Source organism: Ciona robusta, chromosome 12 (assembly GCF_009617815.1).
Source record: "Ciona robusta chromosome 12, ASM961781v2".
Classification (NCBI taxonomy): Eukaryota; Metazoa; Chordata; class Ascidiacea; order Phlebobranchia; family Cionidae; genus Ciona; species Ciona robusta.
Window position 1 is genome coordinate 1,493,226 of NC_143246.1, and position 18,928 is coordinate 1,512,153.

The window sequence follows — 18,928 nt, forward strand, 5'->3', positions numbered from 1 at the left end:
ATTCCACGATTCTTTCTTACAAAACAAGAACTGTTTATCAGTGTTGCCTGAATAAACCTAAACAAACTCTTCATTTTGACAAAAGTTGCGCAAAACCTGCCATTCTACTATGCTTCTTTTTTTTTCATTTTTAACCCAATTCAAAGTCATAAGTAACTTTTTCTAAATATATATTTTTAACATATCGTATAGGAATTTAATAAATTTATGTAAAGCTCTGACTAACACGACATCTAACAGCTTTTGGTTTTCAATTCATATATGTGTATCATCATGTAAATGTGAGCTATGAAATAGCCAAAGTAGTCACTGTTCATGTTTTTGTGTATTTAGTTAGCGCTAGTTTATTTGTGTATCACAAGTTACCACGCAGTTGGAAAAGTAATCGTAATTCAAAGGTATGGAACAATAAAAGAGAATTGTTTTATACGACTTGCTACGTCAGTCCGATGACGAGCAAGAGAAGAAATAGTGACTTGTTCATCTGTAGCAACAACAGTTAGTACACATTATTACACGTATGTACAAGTCACTTACGTTGTATCTTCCGAAGAAATGATAATTTCTTGAATGAAATCGTTGGTTTATGTAAGAAATTCGGCACTTCTTCTTGTGCTTACTTTTCTAAAGATTTTGTTTGAAGAGAAAATTTGCTAAGCAGCATCATGTTTATTATCGAAACACCATCCTAAGAGAGAGGAGTTAGGAAGCAATTACTCACGACTCTTACCATATGTTTAGAAAACCTTTTCAGTATATCTACAAACAAGATTCTTATAGTCGGAATCGACTATAAAAAATTAAGACATAGCCTATTAGCATTGGTCCCGTTGTAAAATAGGAAACGGTGCACAATATTTGACAAAATGATACTCCTAGACGACATTGTTCACCTTCCACCAACAAAGAGCCCAAAACCGGTAATCCCGCGGAAATCTTTCTTCCGCGATCCTTCTTTGCACGGATACGAAGACCTCCACCAAGCCGCACGGCGTTCTGCTTTACCGTGACCGGACAGTCATCCCCCAACCACTTAGAAACCGGGTCCTCGATAGTCTCCACGCAGCGCACCAGATCATAACGTCGATGTTATTACGTGCAGAGTCGTCCGTATTATGGCCGGGAATAACCTCCGCAATCGCTACTCGCGCAAAGTGCAGTCAATGTAACCGAATGACGCAATCACAGCCAAGTGCGTCGCCAACCCCACCAACACTCCGCTCTTAGAATTTAGCGCATCCACTACAACGAAACTCCTAAAAGACTGGGGCGTACATCATCTACCTCATCCGTCGCCTTCCCATACAGTAACTGCAGGACAGAAAGGAGCGAAGACTGTCAAACGAATGATCGTCGACAACCACGGTCCCAACGGCAATATCGACACAGACGCATTTAAACGCGCTACGCTGCAATACCACAACACCCCAGACAGAGACACCGGCTTCTCCCCAACGATGTGTATCTTCGGGCGACCAATTAGAGATTTTATCCCGGACGGTACCATTCCCATCCAACATGGCGAAACCTTATAACCGAGAAACAAGCCGCCCTGCGAATCCGTCACATAAAAGCTCACGAGCGATGGTCCGAACATACTAAGCGTCTGATACCACTCGTTGTAGGTGATACAGTACGGACCCGGATAAGTTGGACGATTCCCACAAAAATGGGACAAAAAAAGGCAAAATCGTCCAAGTACGACAGTTAGACCAGTAAGTGGTACAAATAGACGACTGCGGCCGGGCAACTGTTCGCAACCGAAAATTTCTCCGCAGGTATCAGCCATACACACCCCACCCCATGATAAAGTGATAAAAAAACAAATGGCACATAGTGCAAGTAACAATATCATTTGTTCTATTCTACCCCCGACTCTCAAAGTACAACACAAAGTCATATATTGTGCACCGTGGTCGGCTTTTAGTTTCAGTGTTTCTCAAAATAGAAAACTAAGATAATTTTTACCACAAAAAATAAAAAATATTAAAGGTTGAGTTGGTATGTACCTTATGTTTAGAAGTCCCGTCCATAAGTTTCTCATTTGTTCCAGGAAAATGCAAATAATGTAGCTGCCGAATGATAACGCGTAATTTCTATTCACGGCGTATTTAATATCAGTAGCACTTGTTACATACATTTTCAAACGGTAAAACTGCTTTCTATATGGATATACCCCTGCACTAAGTAAAAATATTGCCCTTTTGAGCGGCAAAGGTAAGTTTTGACATTTTTTAACTTTATATTATTCGATTCCGATTATAAGAATATACTTCTTTGTAGAAAGTACTGAAAGGTTTTCCAATCCTATGGTTAAAGTCGTGATTAATTGCTTCCTATCTCCTCTCTCTTAGGATAGTGTTTCGATAATAAACAAGATGCTGCTTAGCAACTTTTCTCTTTGAACAAAATCTTTAGAAAAGTAAGCACACGAAAAAGTGCCGAACTTCTTATAAAGCAACGATTTCATTCAAGAAATTATCATTTCTTCGAAAGATACAACGTAAGTGACTTGTACATACGTGTAATAATGTGTACTAACTGTTGTTGCTACAGATGAACAAGTCACTATTTCTTCTCTTGCTCGTCATCGGACTTCTCGTCCTGACTGAATCAACTGATGCTGATGCGTGGCGTCGCCGCCGTCGTCGATGGGCCTGGGACCAACAAGAAGTTTCAGGTACGCAAATTATTACTGAGCAAATTATATTCACGTTGTCTAGTAATTATTTGCCAAACTAAAGTAAAATAAGATTGAGTCGTTTAATGCTTTATATTATGTTTGACGTAGCAAGTCGTATAAAACAATATTCTTTCATTTTCAACCAGATCTTGAAGAAATGTCAAACCTTGAACAAGAAGACATGAATGAAGAAGACATGAATGAAAACTAATTTCTTGTCGATCTATATCAAAATATAGACCAATACAATAAAATATACATAAAAAAACTTTCAATTGTGGTAACAACTGATGCCATAATTATAGACAGTCTTTCCTAAACAACGAAGCCAAACGCTACGCATTACGTGAACGCGACTCGCACACGTAGCACACGTAGTTGCTGTGGGTAACATCCAGACACTCTAAGGCAATTCCTACTACAGGGGCAATAATATTGAAAGTTAAGTTGTTATCCTTCATGTTTAGGAGTCCCGTATACATGGGTGTCTCTTTTTTTGGCGAAATGCATTGGCCGTTGAGTATTTTCCATTCGCGGTATATTTATTATAAAACTGCTTTTTTATTATTAAGATTTCTTTTTTAGAAAACTCGGGCGTTGGCATCGAAAACAACCTTTAAATATGCGCGAAATCGCGCTGCGTCATGGTGTTTTTTTTTACACGAGTAGTCATAAATTATGATGGAGAAGCCAAATTCTTTAAAAACAAGCTTGGTAAAACGAAGAACTTATTTTATGTATAACTTTTGACTCCCTGTTGATGCAACGCTTTTCCCAAACGAAAGCCATAAAACGTGCCATAACAAGCATCACGAATTTCTTATCAGGCTTAAAACCAGCAAATCATGCTTCGTCTTTTTGTGGAAGTAATCAAAAGTTGGCAGCAAACTGATTATGAAGCCCCTACACTTTTATATTTACTGGCGCTTATACCAATCGCCCACGTTATTAGAAACCCTTAAAAAGTCTGAGTGTAAAAAACGCGATCTTCCACTAATACAGTTAACTGAATGAAAGAATTAACGAATGTTACTTAATTAACCTCGCGGGGTGAGGACAGTCGTTTTATAACATGGATATTATGTCATATAACTCATAACCGCTTAATATTTACCACAAAAGTTTATTAAAGAAAAACAAATGGCACATAGTGCAAGTAACAATATCATTTGTTCTATTCTGCCCCCGACTCTCAAAGTACAACACAAAGTCATATATTGTGCACCGTGGTCGGCTTTTAGTTTCAGTGTTTCTCAAAATAGAAAACTGAGATAATTTTTACCACAAAAGATAAAAATATTAAAGGTTGAGTTGGTATGTACCTTATGTTTAGAAGTCCCGTCCATACCCGTCCCACCCCATGATAAAGTGATAAAAAAAACAAATGGCACACGGCAGTGCAAGTAACAATATCATTTGTTCTATTCTACCCCCAACTCTTAAAATACAACACAAAGTCATATATTGTGCAGCGTCGTCGACATTTAGTTTGACACGTTCAGTGTTTCTCCAAATAAAAAAATATGATTCAGAGTTTTACAAAATGTAAATTCTAACAAAAATTGTAAACCTGTGTAAATACTTTGCAATATTGTCGCATGTATAGTGTACGAATTGCAATGCGTATGTATTCCACATGCAAAAACTACAGAACATGTAATAATCCAATAATCAGGATTGTCGAGGCAGCGCCTATACTGTCTGGGAATTTGGGAGGGCACGTGTTGGTAAGATAAGTAATCCTCACATCGATTCACGCTTGAATCAAACTGTTTCATTTAAGTGGGGACGCATAAAAAGTTTTTGATCGAGCACAGTCGACCGTTAATTAATACTATGCTAATTAGTTTATTACGTGCTCACACATTAGATCTTAGATCTAATGTTTACTTATAGCATAAGTTGTTACCACCATTACAAGTTTTTTTTTTATATATATTTTATTGCATTGGTCTATAGATCGACAAGAAACTAGTTTTCAATCATGTCTTCTTCAATCATGTCTTCTTGTTCAAGGTTTGACATTTCTTCAAGATCTGGTTAAAATGAAAGAATATTGTTTTATACGACTTGCTAAGGTCAAACATAATATAAAGCATTAAACGGTCTAATCTTATTTTATTTTACTTTGGCAAATAATTATACGACGTTAACATAAATTTGCTCAGTAATAATTAGCGTATACCTGAAACTTCTTGTTGGTTCCAGCCCCAACGACGGCGACGACGAATGGCACGACGACGACGACGCCACGCATCAGTTGTTTCAGTGAGGACGAGAAGTCCGATGACGAGCAAGAGAAGAAATAGTGACTTGTTCATCTGTAGCAACAACAGTTAGTACACATTAATACACGTATGTATACAAGTCACTTACGTTGTATCTTCCGAAGAAATGATAATTTTTTGAATGAAATCGTTGGTTTATATAAGAAATTCGGCCCTTTTTCTTGTGCTTACTTTTCCAAAAAAATTGTTTAAAGAGAAAAGTTGCTAAGCAGCATCCTGTTTATTATCGAAACGCCATCCTAAGAGAGAGGAGTTAGGAAGCAATTACTCACGACTTCCACCATATGATTAAAAAACACTTTCAGTACTTTCTACAAACAAGTATATTTTTTTAATCGGAATCGATTATAATCAGTATGAGAGATTTCAAAACTTGTACTTTCCGAAATATATGTCTGCAGTGTGCTACGTATTCGTACAAACATGTTTTTTTCTTCTCTTTTTTATGAAATATTATGGAGAAACCAAAAGAAGTCATATATTATGCACCGTGGTCGGCATTTGGTTTATACGTTCAGTGTTTCTCTAAATAGAAAAAAATATGATTGAAGGATTTACAAAATGTAATTCTATTAAAAGTTGTAATTTGTTTAAACATATAACTATATATGGTTAACACCACAAACCTGTGTAATTACTTTACAATATTGTCGCATGTATAGTGTACGAATTGCAATGCGTGTGTATTCCACATGCAAAAACTCAGAACATGTAACGCTCTATAAAATCTTTGATTTATTCTGTGCATGAACATGTTATGGCGTGTTTTATTGCTTTCGTTTAGAAAATGCGTTGCATTAACAGGCAGTCGAAGGTTGAACATAAAATACGTGCTTCGTTTTAACAAGCTTGCTTCCCACAGCTTCTCACGCAACACGAAACCCTATATCTTATAAATTCGCGACATCCCAAATAAAACGACCGTTATCCCCCCAACATTTAGGTGTTTATTTATTTAAGAGTCGCGTATTACACGCCATGCGCAATAACTTCAGTATCGTGTGTTTTTTCTGAAACATCATAGAGATATCTGGATTTTTTTTCTGAAACATCATGGAGAAGCCAAAAGACCGCTAAAAGAAGCTTGGTAAAACGAAGCACGTAACCTATGCATAACTTCCGATTCCCTGTTGGTGCAACGCTCTTTCCAAACGAAAGTAAAAAAACGTGACATTACAAGCCTCACGAATTTCTTATCAGGCTTAAAACCAGCAAATCATGTTTCGTCTTTTCGTGGAAGTAATCAAAAATTGGCAGCAAACTGATTATGAAGCCCCTACACTTTTATATTTACTGGCGCTTTTATCAATCGCCCACGTTTTCAGTGTAGAAAAGCGCGATCTTCTTTTAGTATAGTTAAATGAATGAAGGAATCATTGAATGTAACTTAATTAACATCTCGGGGTGGGACACGACAGTCGTTTTCTAACATTGATATTATGTTATACACCTCGTACCCGCTTGAAAGATACATAAGTTTGTCAAGTAAAACAAATGGCACATTGTGCAAGTAACATTATCATTTGTTCTATTCTACCCCGACTCATAAAATACAACACAAAGTCATATATTGTGCACCGTGGTCCACATTTAGTTTGACACGTTCAGTGTTTCCAGAACAGGAACAAAAATGATTACAAGATTTTTACAATGTAAAGTCCAAGGAAAATTGTAACTCGTCTAACAATAACTGTTTAAAACCGCAAACCTGTGTAATTAGGCTACACTCTGCAACATTGTCGCATAGTGTACGCACTGTGATGGGTTTGTATATTCCACGTGCAAAAACAACAGAATATGTAAAGCGTTTCAAATTCTTCCAAACTTTTAATGTAGGCTATTCTCTGTTTAAAAACTATTTTATGTAAAATAAAAAAGTGGGAACTATCATAAAAAATTTAAAGCTTGTCACGAAATGGTTTATTGCTTTCGTTTCGGAAGAGCTTTGCATCAACAGGGAGTCGGAGGTTATGCATAAGTTAAGTGCTTCGTTTTACCAAGCTTATGTTTAACGGTTTTATACAGCTTCTTCATGATGTTTCATAAAAAAGAAGAAGATAAAACTATGATTATATGAATACGTAGCACACTGCAGACATATTTCGGCAAGTATAAGTTTTTAGATCTCTCATTTTGATTATAGTCGATCCCATTAAAAGAATATACTTCTTTGTAGAAAGTACTGAAAGTGTTTTTTATTCATATGGTGGAAGTCGTGAGTAATTGCTTCCTATAACTCCTCTCTCTTAGGATGGTGTTTGGATAATAAACAGCTGCTAAGCAACCTTTCTCTTTAAACAAAATGTTCAGGAAAGTAAGCACAAGAAAAAGTGCCGAATTTCTTATATAAACCAATGATTTCATTCAAGTAATTGTCATTTCTTCGGAAGATACAACGTAAGTGACTTGTACATACGTGTAATAATGTGTACTAACTGTTGTTGCCACAGATGAACAAGTCACTATTTCTTCTCTTGCTCGTCATCGGACTTCTCGTCCTCACTGAAACAACTGATGCGTGGCGTCGTCGTCGTGTCACTCGTCGTCGTCGTTGGGCCTGGGACCAACAAGAAGTTTCAGGTATACGCTAATTATTACTTAGCAAATTGTATTCACGTTGTCTAATAATTATTTGCAAAAGTAAAGTAAAATAAGATTAGATCGTTCAATGCTTTATACTATGTTTGACGTAGCAAGTCGTATAAAACAATATTCTTTCATTTTCAACCAGATCTTGAAGAAATGTCAAACACTGAACAAGAAGACATGAACGAAAAAGACATGAATGAAAACTAATTTCTTGTCGATCTATAATTAAATATAGACCAATACAATAAAATATACATAAAAAACTTTCAATTGTGGTAACAACTGATGCCATAATTATAGACAGTCCTTCCTAAACAACGAAGCCAAACGCTACGCATTACGTGAACGCGACTCGCACACGTAAGATACCTTATGTTTTGGAGTCCCGTATACATGGGTGTCTCTTTTTTGGCGAAATGCATTGGCCGTTGAGTATTTTCCATTCGCGGTATATTTATTATAAAACTGCATTTTTATTATTAAGATTTCTTTTTTAAAAAACTCGGGCGTTGGCATCGAAAATAACCTTTAAATATGCGCGAAATCGCGCTGCGTCATGGTGTTTTTTTTACACGAGTAGTCATAAATTATGATGGAGAAGCCAAAAATTCTTTAAAAACAAGCTTGGTAAAACGAAGAACTTATTTTATGTATAACTTTTGACTCCCTGTTGATGCAACGCTTTTCCCAAACAAAAGCCATAAAACGTGCCATAACAAGCATCACGAATTTCTTATCAGGCTTAAAACCAGCAAATCATGCTTCGTCTTTTTGTGGAAGTAATCAAAAGTTGGCAGCAAACTGATTATGAAGCCCCTACACTTTTATATTTACTGGCGCTTATACCAATCGCCCACGTTATTAGAAACCCTTAAACGTCTGAGTGTAAAAAACGCGATCTTCCACTAATACAGTTAACTGAATGAAAGAATTAACGAATGTTACTTAATTAACCTCGCGGGGTGAGGACAGTCGTTTTATAACATGGATATTATGTCATATAACTCATAACCGCTTAATATTTACCACAAAAGTTTATCAAAGAAAAACAAATGGCACATAGTGCAAGTAACAATATCATATGTTCTATTCTACCCCCAACTCTTAAAATACAACACAAAGTCATATATTGTGCACCGTGGTCCACATTTAGTTTGACACGTTCAGTGTTTCTCCAAATAGAAAGAAAAATATGATTAAGTGTTTTACAAAATGTAAATTCTAACAAAAATTGTAAACCTGTGTAAATACTTTGCAATATTGTCGCATGTATAGTGTACGAATTGCAATGCGTGTGTATTCCACATGCAAAAACTACAGAACATGTAATACATCCAATAATCAGGATTGTCGAGGTAGCGCCTATACTGTCTGGGAATTTGGGAGGGCACGTGTTGGTAAGATAAGTAATCCTCACATCGATTCACGCTTGAATCAAACTGTTTTATTTAAGTGGGGACGCATAAAAAGTTTTTGATCGAGCACAGTCGACCGTTAATTAATACTATGCTACTTAGTTTATTACGTGCTCACACATTAGATCTTAGATCTAATGTTTACTTATAGCATAAGTTGTTACCACAATTACAAGTTTTTTTTATATATATTTTATTGCATTGGTCTATATTTAGTTATAGATCGACAAGAAATTAGTTTTCAATCATGTCTTCTTCAATCATGTCTTCTTGTTCAAGGTTTGACATTTCTTCAAGATCTGGTTGAAAATGAAAGAATATTGTTTTATACGACTTGCTACGTCAAACATAATATAAAGCATTGGACGATCTAATCTTATTTTACTTTGGCAAATAATTATACGAGGTTAACATAACTTTGCTAAGTAATGATTTGCGTACCTGAAACTTCTTGTTGGTTCCAGCCCCAACGACGGCGACGACGAGTGATACGACGACGACGACGCCACGCATCAGTTGTTTCAGTGAGGACGAGAAGTCCGATGACGAGCAAGAGAAGAAATAGTGACTTGTTCATCTGTGGCAACAACAGTTAGTACACATTAATACACGTATGTATACAAGTCACTTACTTTGTATCTTCCGAAGAAATGATAATTTTTTGAATGCAATCGTTGGTTTATATAAGAAATTCGGCACTTTTTCTTGTGCTTACTTTTCTAAAGATTTTGTTTAAAGAAAAAAGTTGCTAAGCAGCATCCTGTTTATTATCGAAACACCATCTTAAGAGAGAGGAGTTAGGAAGCAATTACTCACGACTTCCACCATATGAGTAAAAAACACTTTCAGTACTTTCTACAAAGAAGTATATTTTTTTAATCGGAATCGATTATAATCAATATGAGAGATCTCAAAACTTATACTTTCCGAAATATATGTCTGCAGTGTGCTACGTATTCGTACAAACATGTTTTTTTCTTCTCTTTTTTTATGAAATATTATGGAGGAGCCAAAAGAAGTTATATATTATGCACTGTGGTCGGCATTTGGTTTATACGTTCAGTGTTTCTCAAAATAGAAAAAATATGATTAAAGGATTTACAAAATGTAATTCTATTAAAAGTTGTAATTTGTTTAAACATATAACCATATATGTTTAACACCACAAACCTGTGTAATTACTTTACAATATTGTCGCATGTAGTGTACGAATTGCAATGCGTGTGTATTCCACATGCAAAAACTACAGAACATGTAACGCTCTTTAAAATCTTTGATTTATTCTGTGCATGAACATGTTATGGCGTGTTTTATTGCTTTCGTTTAGAAAATGCGTTGCATTAACAGGCAGTCGAAGGTTGAACATAAAATACGTGCTTCGTTTTAACAAGCTTGCTTCCCACAGCTTTTTTAAAAGTTTTATTTACAACGAATAAAGTCAGATAATCTACGGATGTACGCTCACGCAACACGAAACCCTATATCTTATAAATTCGCGACATCTCAAATAAAACGACCGTTATCCCTCCAACATTTAGGTGTTTATTTATTTAAGAGTCGCGTATTACACGCCATGCGCAATATTTTCAGTATCGTGTGTTTTTTTCTGAAACATCATAGAGATATCTGAAGTTTTTTTTCTGAAACATCATGGAGAAGCCAAAAGACCGCTAAAAGAAGCTTGGTAAAACGAAGCACGTAACTTATGCATAACTTCCGACATCCTGTTGATGCAAAGCTCTTCCCAAACGAAAGCCATAAAACGTGCCGTAACATGTATCACGAATTTCTTATTAGGCTTGAAACCAGCAAATCATGTTTCGTCTTTTTGTGGAAGTAATCAAAAATTGGCAGCAAACTGATTATGAAGCCCCCCCACTTTTATATTTACCGGCGCTTTAATCCAGCCGCTTATACCAATCGCCCACGTTATTAGAAGCGCATGAAATCTCAGTGTAAAAAAGCGCGATCTTCTTTTAGTATAGTTAAATGAATAAAGGAATCATTGAATGTAACTTAACTAACATCTCGGGGTGGGACACGACAGTCGTTTTCTAAAATGGATATTATGTTATACACCTCGTACCCGCTTGAAAGATACATAAGTTTGTCAAGTAAAACAAATGGCACATTGTGCAAGTAACATTATCATTTGTTCTATTCTACCCCGACTCATAAAATACAACACAAAGTCATATATTGTGCACGGTGGTCCACGTTTAGTTTGACACGTTTAGTGTTTCCAAAACAGGAACAAAAATGATTACAAGATTTTTACAATGTAAAGTCCAAGGAAAATTGTAACTCGTCTAACAATAACTGTTTAAAACCGCAAACCTGTGTAATTAGGCTACACTCTGCAACATTGTCGCATAGTGTGCGCACTGTGATGGGTTTGTTTTTACACATGCAAAAACAACAGAATATGTAAAGCGTTTCAAATTCTTCCAAACTTTTAATGTATTCTCTGTTTAAAAACTATTTTATGTAAAATAAAAAAGTGGGAACTATCATAAAAAATTTAAAGCTTGTCACGAAATGGTTTATTGCTTTCGTTTCGGAAGAGCTTTGCATCAACAGGGAGTCGGAGGTTATGCATAGGTTAAGTGCTTCGTTTTACCAAGCTTATATTTAACGGTTTTATACAGCTTCTTCATGATGTTTCATAAAAAAGAAGAAGATAAAACTATGATTATATGAATACGTAGCACACTGCAGACATATTTCGGCAAGTATAAGTTTTGAGATCTCTCATTTTGATTATAGGCGATTCGGATTAAAAAAATATACTTCTTTGTAGAAAGTACTGAAAGTGTTTTTAATCATATGGTGGAAGTCGTGAGTAATTGCTTCCTAACTCCTCTCTCTTAGAATGGTGTTTTGATAATAAACAGGATGCTGCTTAGCAACTTTTCTCTTTAAACAATTTTTTTTGAAAAAAGTAACCACAAGGAAAAGTGCCGAATTTCTTATATAAACCAACGATTTCATTCAAGAAATATAAACCAACGATTTCATTCAAGAAATTATCATTTCTTCGGAAGATACAACGTAAGTGACTTGTACATGCGTGTAATAATGTGTACTAACTGTTGTTGCTACAGATGAACAAGTCACTATTTCTTCTCTTGCTCGTCATCGGACTTCTCGTCCTCACTGAAACAACTGATGCGTGGCGTCGTCGTCGTGTCACTCGTCGTCGTCGTCGCCGTCGTTGGGGCTGGAACCAACAAAAAGTTTCAGGTACGTAAATTATTACTTAGAAAATTGATGTTAACGTCGTATAATTATTTGCCAAAGTAAAATAAAATAAGATTACATCGTTTAATGCTTTATATTATGTTTGACGTAGCAAGTCGTACAAAACAATGTTCTTTCATTTTCAACCAGATCTTGAAAAAATGTCAACCACTGAACAAGAAGACATGAATGAAGAAGACAAGATTGAAAACTAATTTCTTGTTGATCTATAACTAAATATAGACCAATGCAATAAAATATTTTAAAAAAACTTTCAATTGTGGTAACAACTGATGCTATAAGCCAGGCATGTGCAACCTTTTTCACTGGAGGGCCAAGTACGAAAGTTTGAATGATAACGCGGGCCACATGATTTTTTTCAGAAAAAAATTAGTATCATAAAACGACAATTCTATGCAGTTATAACAGTTAAAAATATATTTAATGCACTCTATGACTAGGCTTGCCATAGGTCCCGGTTTAGCCGGGACAGTCCCGATTTTAAGGCCTTGTTCCGGCGTCCCGGCCGGTTAACGAGTTTGTCCCGGAATTTTTAATTTAAGATGTGCAAATAAAAAAACTGTTATAAGAGTTACACGCATGTTGCGTCACACACGTTTTACGTCACAGACAGCATTATTTGCCGGTGAATGTCTACGTGTGGTGATGCAATCACAAATCAACCGGTTCTGCAGCGTGCTAATACTAAGTGAATACCTGCTCTTGGTTCTTGACCGTACAGGACTCAAGGAGAAACTAATTGGATTTTGTGCGGACAATTGCAATACGAATTTTGGAGGTATTAAACGAAGAGGACAAAAAAATGTTTTTTTCAAAGTTAAGGAAAACCTTAAACGGAATATTGTCGGCATTGGGTGTGCAGTTCATATCGTTCACAACTGCCTTCAGCACGCTGTTGATACTTTGCCAGTATGCGTTGAAAGCCTCGTTGTCAAAATTTACAAATTCTTTTACATTTATACTGTTCGAGTTTCGGAACTTAAAGAATTTTGCGAATTTGTTGATGTTGAATACAAAAGAGTTTTGCAACATGGCAACACCAGGTTTTTACCTTTACCCTGCTTTACAACGGATTCTTGAAATGTTTGAAGCATTGAAGAGCTACTTCAAATCACAAGAACGTTGCCCAACCATCATTAGTAAATGTTTTACAGAACCAGCGCAAGAACTCTATCTCACATTTGTGCACGGAGAGTTGGAGTACTTTAATAAGATTTGGCTTAAGATGGAAAGGCAAAAGACTAGTGCTGTAGATGTGGCAAATATTTTCATGGAGTTGAAATTCAACTTACATGAAAAAAAGGTAAATAACTTTGTCCCATACCGAGCAAAGTGTCTTTTGGAAAAGCTTGAGGAAGAAGGAGAAATAGATGTAAGGGTATTTCTTACAGAAGTTCGAGATTTCTACGAAAAATGTGAATCATATCTGAATAAATGTTGGAGGGAAAACGGTCGTTTTATTTTGGATGGCGCGAAGTTAGAAAATATATGGTTGCGTGAGCGTACAACCGTAGATTATCTGGGTCATTCTGACTTTACTCTTTGGAGAATGAAACTTAGAAAAGAGTGGAAAGCAAGCTAGGTAAAAGGAAGCACGTATTTTATGTTTAACCTTCGACTGCCTGTTAACAATGTTCCCTCTAATTATTTTCACTTATGTGCAACTTATTTTTTTTTTGGGCAGGATCAAAATTGGTCAACTAAAAACTAGTAGATGAAATATCCATATATTATGGTGGGGTTGTCGTTTGTCGGCTATCGCTATCGACTTTTTAATCGACACATTGGATTAACCTATTGCAACCAGCTAGCATTGTTTGGTAAGAAAACAAAACAATTATAGGAAAGGAAGCTTTAATAGTTTATTATCGCCAACTTTGCAAAAACGAACAATTATTTACAAAAAAGTAGGAAAAAAACATTTCGCAATCAAACAACTTTCTCCCTTCTGTCTTTGAAATTTTTCCACTCTTTGTGAACAGCATTTAAATCCACACTTCTTTCATCCAATAGGAAAAATTTTATTCGCATCAGCATATCTAAATGAGTTTCTTGCAATCTGTTCCTTGATTTTATTTTGATACTGTTCATAAGACTAAACCCCCTTTCACAGTCAGCACTTGATGCCTGAAATGTCCCGCAAATATCAAGTCAGTTAGATATTGTACCAAATTTATCACTACTTTGCAAACCGAAAGAAACCATGTCCTGAAAGCAATTTATTACTTTTGAGTCCTTCTTTTCCATAATTATGCACTTAAAATTCTGAAACTGTTCCAAGATAGTAGACCTATCCATATCTTCCATTAAATTTGGACTTTTGATCAAGCTGCTGCAACTGATGGCATTTCCATATCTCTCAATTAATTTATTAAGCAGATCTCTGCCAAAGCTAAACTGTGTATTTTTTGACGTGACTGTATTAAAATCAAAAACTGCCCACTCTTTTATTTCTTGTTTTGGAAATCTTTTGCACATGTGCTCACACAACAGTGTAATGAATTGAATAATTGACTGGCTGTTAAACTTTTCATCCTTTCCAAACAGTTCTGAAATCAAATCCTGAACCTTTCTGCCCCAATATATTTCTTCACCTAAGTACTGGTTTTTCAGTTTTTCTATTTTTGCTCTGGCCAAATCCACAGCTTCGAGGGTAGTTAAAGTTGTTTTTTGGTTAACTCTGATAAGTCATACAACACATCATGATGAACAGCCACATTTACCCTGTTTGTCTTGTCTGTTAGCCTTTTTAAGCAGTACTTTGAAATAGGATCATTATTCTCAGGAACTTCATTTTCAAAGTAAAATATAAGTGCCTCATAATTCTGCATTAAGGCTTTGACAGCAAAATATCTTGAAAGCCACCTTACTTCATTCAGAGGTTTAAATGAAACAGCTTTATGCTGTCACATTGGCCATTTCTCGAAATTGTGCTTTTTTTGTGGAGGACCGGCAAAATACTGTGTAACATGTACGTAGTAATGTTTCAATTTCTTTGACAACAGGAACTCTTTTCCAAGCGTCACCTATCCCTAAATCTTCTCTTGTGCAACACAGTGTTGTTCAGTTAGATGAGGAATAATCTGTTTTAATTGCGCTGCAACACCATTACTTCTTCCTAACATAACTGAAGCTCCATCTGGGGTAAACATCACCATTCTCATTAAGTCTAGCTTGTGGAAGGAATAAAATTCTTTTATTGCAGTCACAATTGCACAGGCAGTACATGAAATTAAGTTTAGAATACCACCAAACATGGTTTGATGAACATCAGATGTTGTTTTTCTGTATTTAAAATATAAAATCAACATTTTGCTTACTGATATATCAGTGCTTTCATCTACTACCAGGGTGTGGTATTTTGATTTCTGTCAGTATTTCCGATTGTACAACTGCATTTATGTTTTGTAAAAACTCAAATGCATAGTTTTTACTCCTCCAACTTTCCGGGATATTAACATACTTTGCCATGTGATCATTAATTTTCTGTACGGCATTCATGGAAGTGTTCATGTTAACAGCATGTAATACATTGTCTATTAAAACCTTAACTTCATCTGGTTTTGAAATCAGCTTTTCTTTGATATTCTGCCTCTTCTCCTTATCAGCAGCACTTTCCAAAAGCAGCTGGCAAACATTGCCTTGAAGATTGACATGCTTTTCTGGTTTGAAGAATACTTGTTGCCTGTTTATGTAATTTACTACAAACATGTCTTTTTAAATAATCCAGCTTCCAATCTATCCATGGTTTTTCCTTTTGAAAATTCACCAATAATTTTTGCCTCAGCACAAATTTTACATTTCAGACCTCCCTGCTTCTTATATTCAAATATTTCCTCAAGTTTTACATGAACTGTACCCTTTCCTTTTTCAATTTCTACAGATGCTTGAAGCCATTCTGGTTTAAATGCCAGGCAACTCTTTTTATTGGGAGGATTACTCTCAGTTTCTGCAGCTCGTTTAGTTTTTCGGGACATTTTTGCCTTATAAATTAATATTTTGTCTGCACAAACATTAAACACATTATATTCTCATTTTATTGACAATAAAGAATAATTTGTTACTATATTACTAAAATAACTATATACAGACTATCTTTGCTATAATGCCTCTTACTGTTGTGTAATGCAAACTTACTACGGTTTGTTTACCTAGCACAACTCTCGTCTAAGTTCACTACCAGCTGGTAAAGTTTCCCCACAGCAAAACAATAAAATGCGCGAATTTAAGCGAGCAGCATTATTCACACACTAAACTCCCTCATCTTTGTTTCTTTATTATCGTGGCTGCTTCTCGGGTCTACTGTCTACTCCTTGCCCCTTCTCTTTTCTACGCAGCATTTTCTTCTCTCCGCTTTTCTCATTGCGCAATCATGCACTTGTACCTAGACGATACGATAAGGAAACCCTATTTCGAATTAACCGCTAACGATTGTTTACTGAGTCTTAAAAGCGTAAACAATTAAAGATAAACATAAACAAAATAGGTGAACAGAACGAATACACGAAATGGAGACACGAGGCAACTGAGTGACGTAAAAATCGCCCGGTTCCATAGTCTGCCACGCATGGACGGTCGCGTGACAATGGACGAAATAAATGGCATGAACGGGGACTAGAAACACAATATCATCTAGTTCTAGTACCAAACTGTATTTTACCGACTCAGCAATGTCAAAATATAAAATTTAATATCCACGAAATAACCAGTGTACGCGAGACATAATTAACTGCGCGGCAAAAGTTCATGCACTGCGCGGCCGCGCAATTGCGCAGCTTAAGAGGGAACACTGCCTGTTAATGCAACGCATTTTCTAAACGAAAGCAATAAAACACGCCATAACATGTTCACGCAAAGAATAAATCAAAGATTTTAAAGGGAGTTACATGTTCTGTAGTTTTTGCATGTGGAATACACACGCATTGCAATTCGTACACTATACATGCGACAATATTGCAAAGTATTTACACAGGTTTGCGGTTTTGAACAGATGGTTAGACAAATTACAATTTGTAAAACTCTGAATCATATTTTTTTGTTTGGGGAAACACTGAATGTATCAAACTAAATGTCGAAGAAGCTGCACAATATCTGACTTTGTGTTGTATTTTAAGAGTCGGGGGTAGAATAAAACAAATGATAATGTTACTTGCACTGCCGTGTGCCATGTGTTTTCCTTGATAACTTTTGTGGCAATTATTAAGCGAGTACGAGGTGTAAAACATAACATTCCTGTTATAAAACGACTGTCGTTGCTTCACTCCGAGATGTTAATTAAGTTACATTCGATAATTCTTTTATTCATTCAACTGTATTAGTGGAGAATCACGCTTTTTTACAATAAGACTTTCATGCGCTTCTAATAATATGGGCGATTGATATAAGCGGCTGGATTAAAGCGCCAGTAAACATAAAAGTTGGGGCTTCATAATCCGTTTGCTGCCAATTCTTGATTGCTTCCACAAAAAGACGAAACATGATTTGCTGGTTTCAAGCCTAATAAGAAATTCGTGATACATGTTACGGCACGTTTTATGGCTTTCGTTTGGGAAGAGCTTTGCATCAACAGGATGTCGGAAGTTATATATAAAATACGTGCTTCGTTTTACCAAGCTTTTTTAACGGTTTTATACAGCTTCTTCATGATGTTTCATAAAAAAGAAGATAAATCTATGATTGTATGAATACGTAGCACACTGCAGACATATTTCGGCAAGTATAAGTTTGAGATCTCTCATTTTAATTATAATCGATTCCGATTAAAAGAATATACTTCTTTGTAGAAAGTACTGAAAGTGTTTTTTATTCATATGGTGGAAGTCGTGAGTAATTGCTTCCTATAACTCCTCTCTCTTAGGATGGCGTTTCGATAATAAACAGCTGCTTAGCAACCTTTCTCTTTAAACAAAATGTTCAGGAAAGTAAGCACAAGAAAAAGTGCCGAGTTTCTTATATAAACCAATGATTTCATTCAAGTAATTATCATTTCTTCGGAAGATACAACGTAAGTGACTTGTATACATACGTGTATTAATGTGTACTAACTGTTGTTGCTACAGATGAACAAGTCACTATTTCTTCTCTTGCTCGTCATCGGACTTCTCGTCCTCACTGAAACAACTGATGCGTGGCGTCGTCGTCGTATCACTCGTCGTCGCCGTCGTTGGGGCTGGAACCAACAAGAAGTTTCAGGTACGCTAATTGTTACTTAGCAAATTGATGTTAACGTCGTATAATTATTTGCCAAAGTAAAATAAAATAAGATTAGATCGTTCAATGCTTTATACTATGTTTGACGTAGCAATTCGTATAAAACAATATTCTTTCATTTTCAACCAGATCTTGAAGAAATGTCAAACCTTGAACAAGAAGACATGAATGAAGAAGACATGAATGAAAACTAATTTCTTGTCGATCTATAACTAAATATAGACCAATGCAATAAAATATTTTAAAAAAACTTTCAATTGTGGTAACAACTGATGCTATAAGCCAGGCATGTGCAACCTTTTTCACTGGAGGGCCAAGTACGAAAGTTTGAATGCTAACGCGGGACAGATGATTTTTTTCAGAAAAAAATTAGTATCGTAAAACGTCAATTCTATGCAGTTATAACAGTTAAAAATATATTTAATGCACTCTATGACATACTTGTGCGACAGTTTATTGTAAAACTGCGAACAATTATCGAT

General features: G+C 35.8%; 4 long non-coding RNA genes and 1 pseudogene across 4 annotated transcripts; 2 read left to right on the forward strand and 3 right to left on the reverse strand.

Moving 5' to 3' along the window:
* The first annotated feature begins 2,406 nt into the window (after positions 1–2,406).
* LOC149726300 (uncharacterized) lies at positions 2,407–12,806 on the forward strand. Its single transcript, XR_016386239.1, has 4 exons — positions 2,407–2,503; positions 7,422–7,502; positions 12,152–12,218; positions 12,366–12,806. It is a non-coding gene; the product is annotated as an uncharacterized LOC149726300 (long non-coding RNA).
* On the reverse strand, positions 4,605–5,219 carry LOC149726301 (uncharacterized). The gene is made up of 3 exons (XR_016386241.1): positions 5,060–5,219; positions 4,869–5,004; positions 4,605–4,719 (listed from the first exon to the last, which is right to left on the reverse strand). It is a non-coding gene; the product is annotated as an uncharacterized LOC149726301 (long non-coding RNA).
* Positions 7,927–9,731, reverse strand: LOC149726302 (uncharacterized). Its single transcript, XR_016386240.1, has 3 exons — positions 9,608–9,731; positions 9,417–9,552; positions 7,927–9,274 (listed from the first exon to the last, which is right to left on the reverse strand). It is a non-coding gene; the product is annotated as an uncharacterized LOC149726302 (long non-coding RNA).
* Positions 12,807–14,076: 1,270 nt separating the features above from the next.
* LOC149726303 (E3 SUMO-protein ligase KIAA1586-like) lies at positions 14,077–17,959 on the reverse strand (annotated as a pseudogene).
* A 147-nt stretch (positions 17,960–18,106) lies between these two features.
* Positions 18,107–18,731, forward strand: LOC149726304 (uncharacterized). The gene is made up of 3 exons (XR_016386242.1): positions 18,107–18,240; positions 18,296–18,428; positions 18,576–18,731. It is a non-coding gene; the product is annotated as an uncharacterized LOC149726304 (long non-coding RNA).
* Positions 18,732–18,928: the final 197 nt, after the last annotated feature.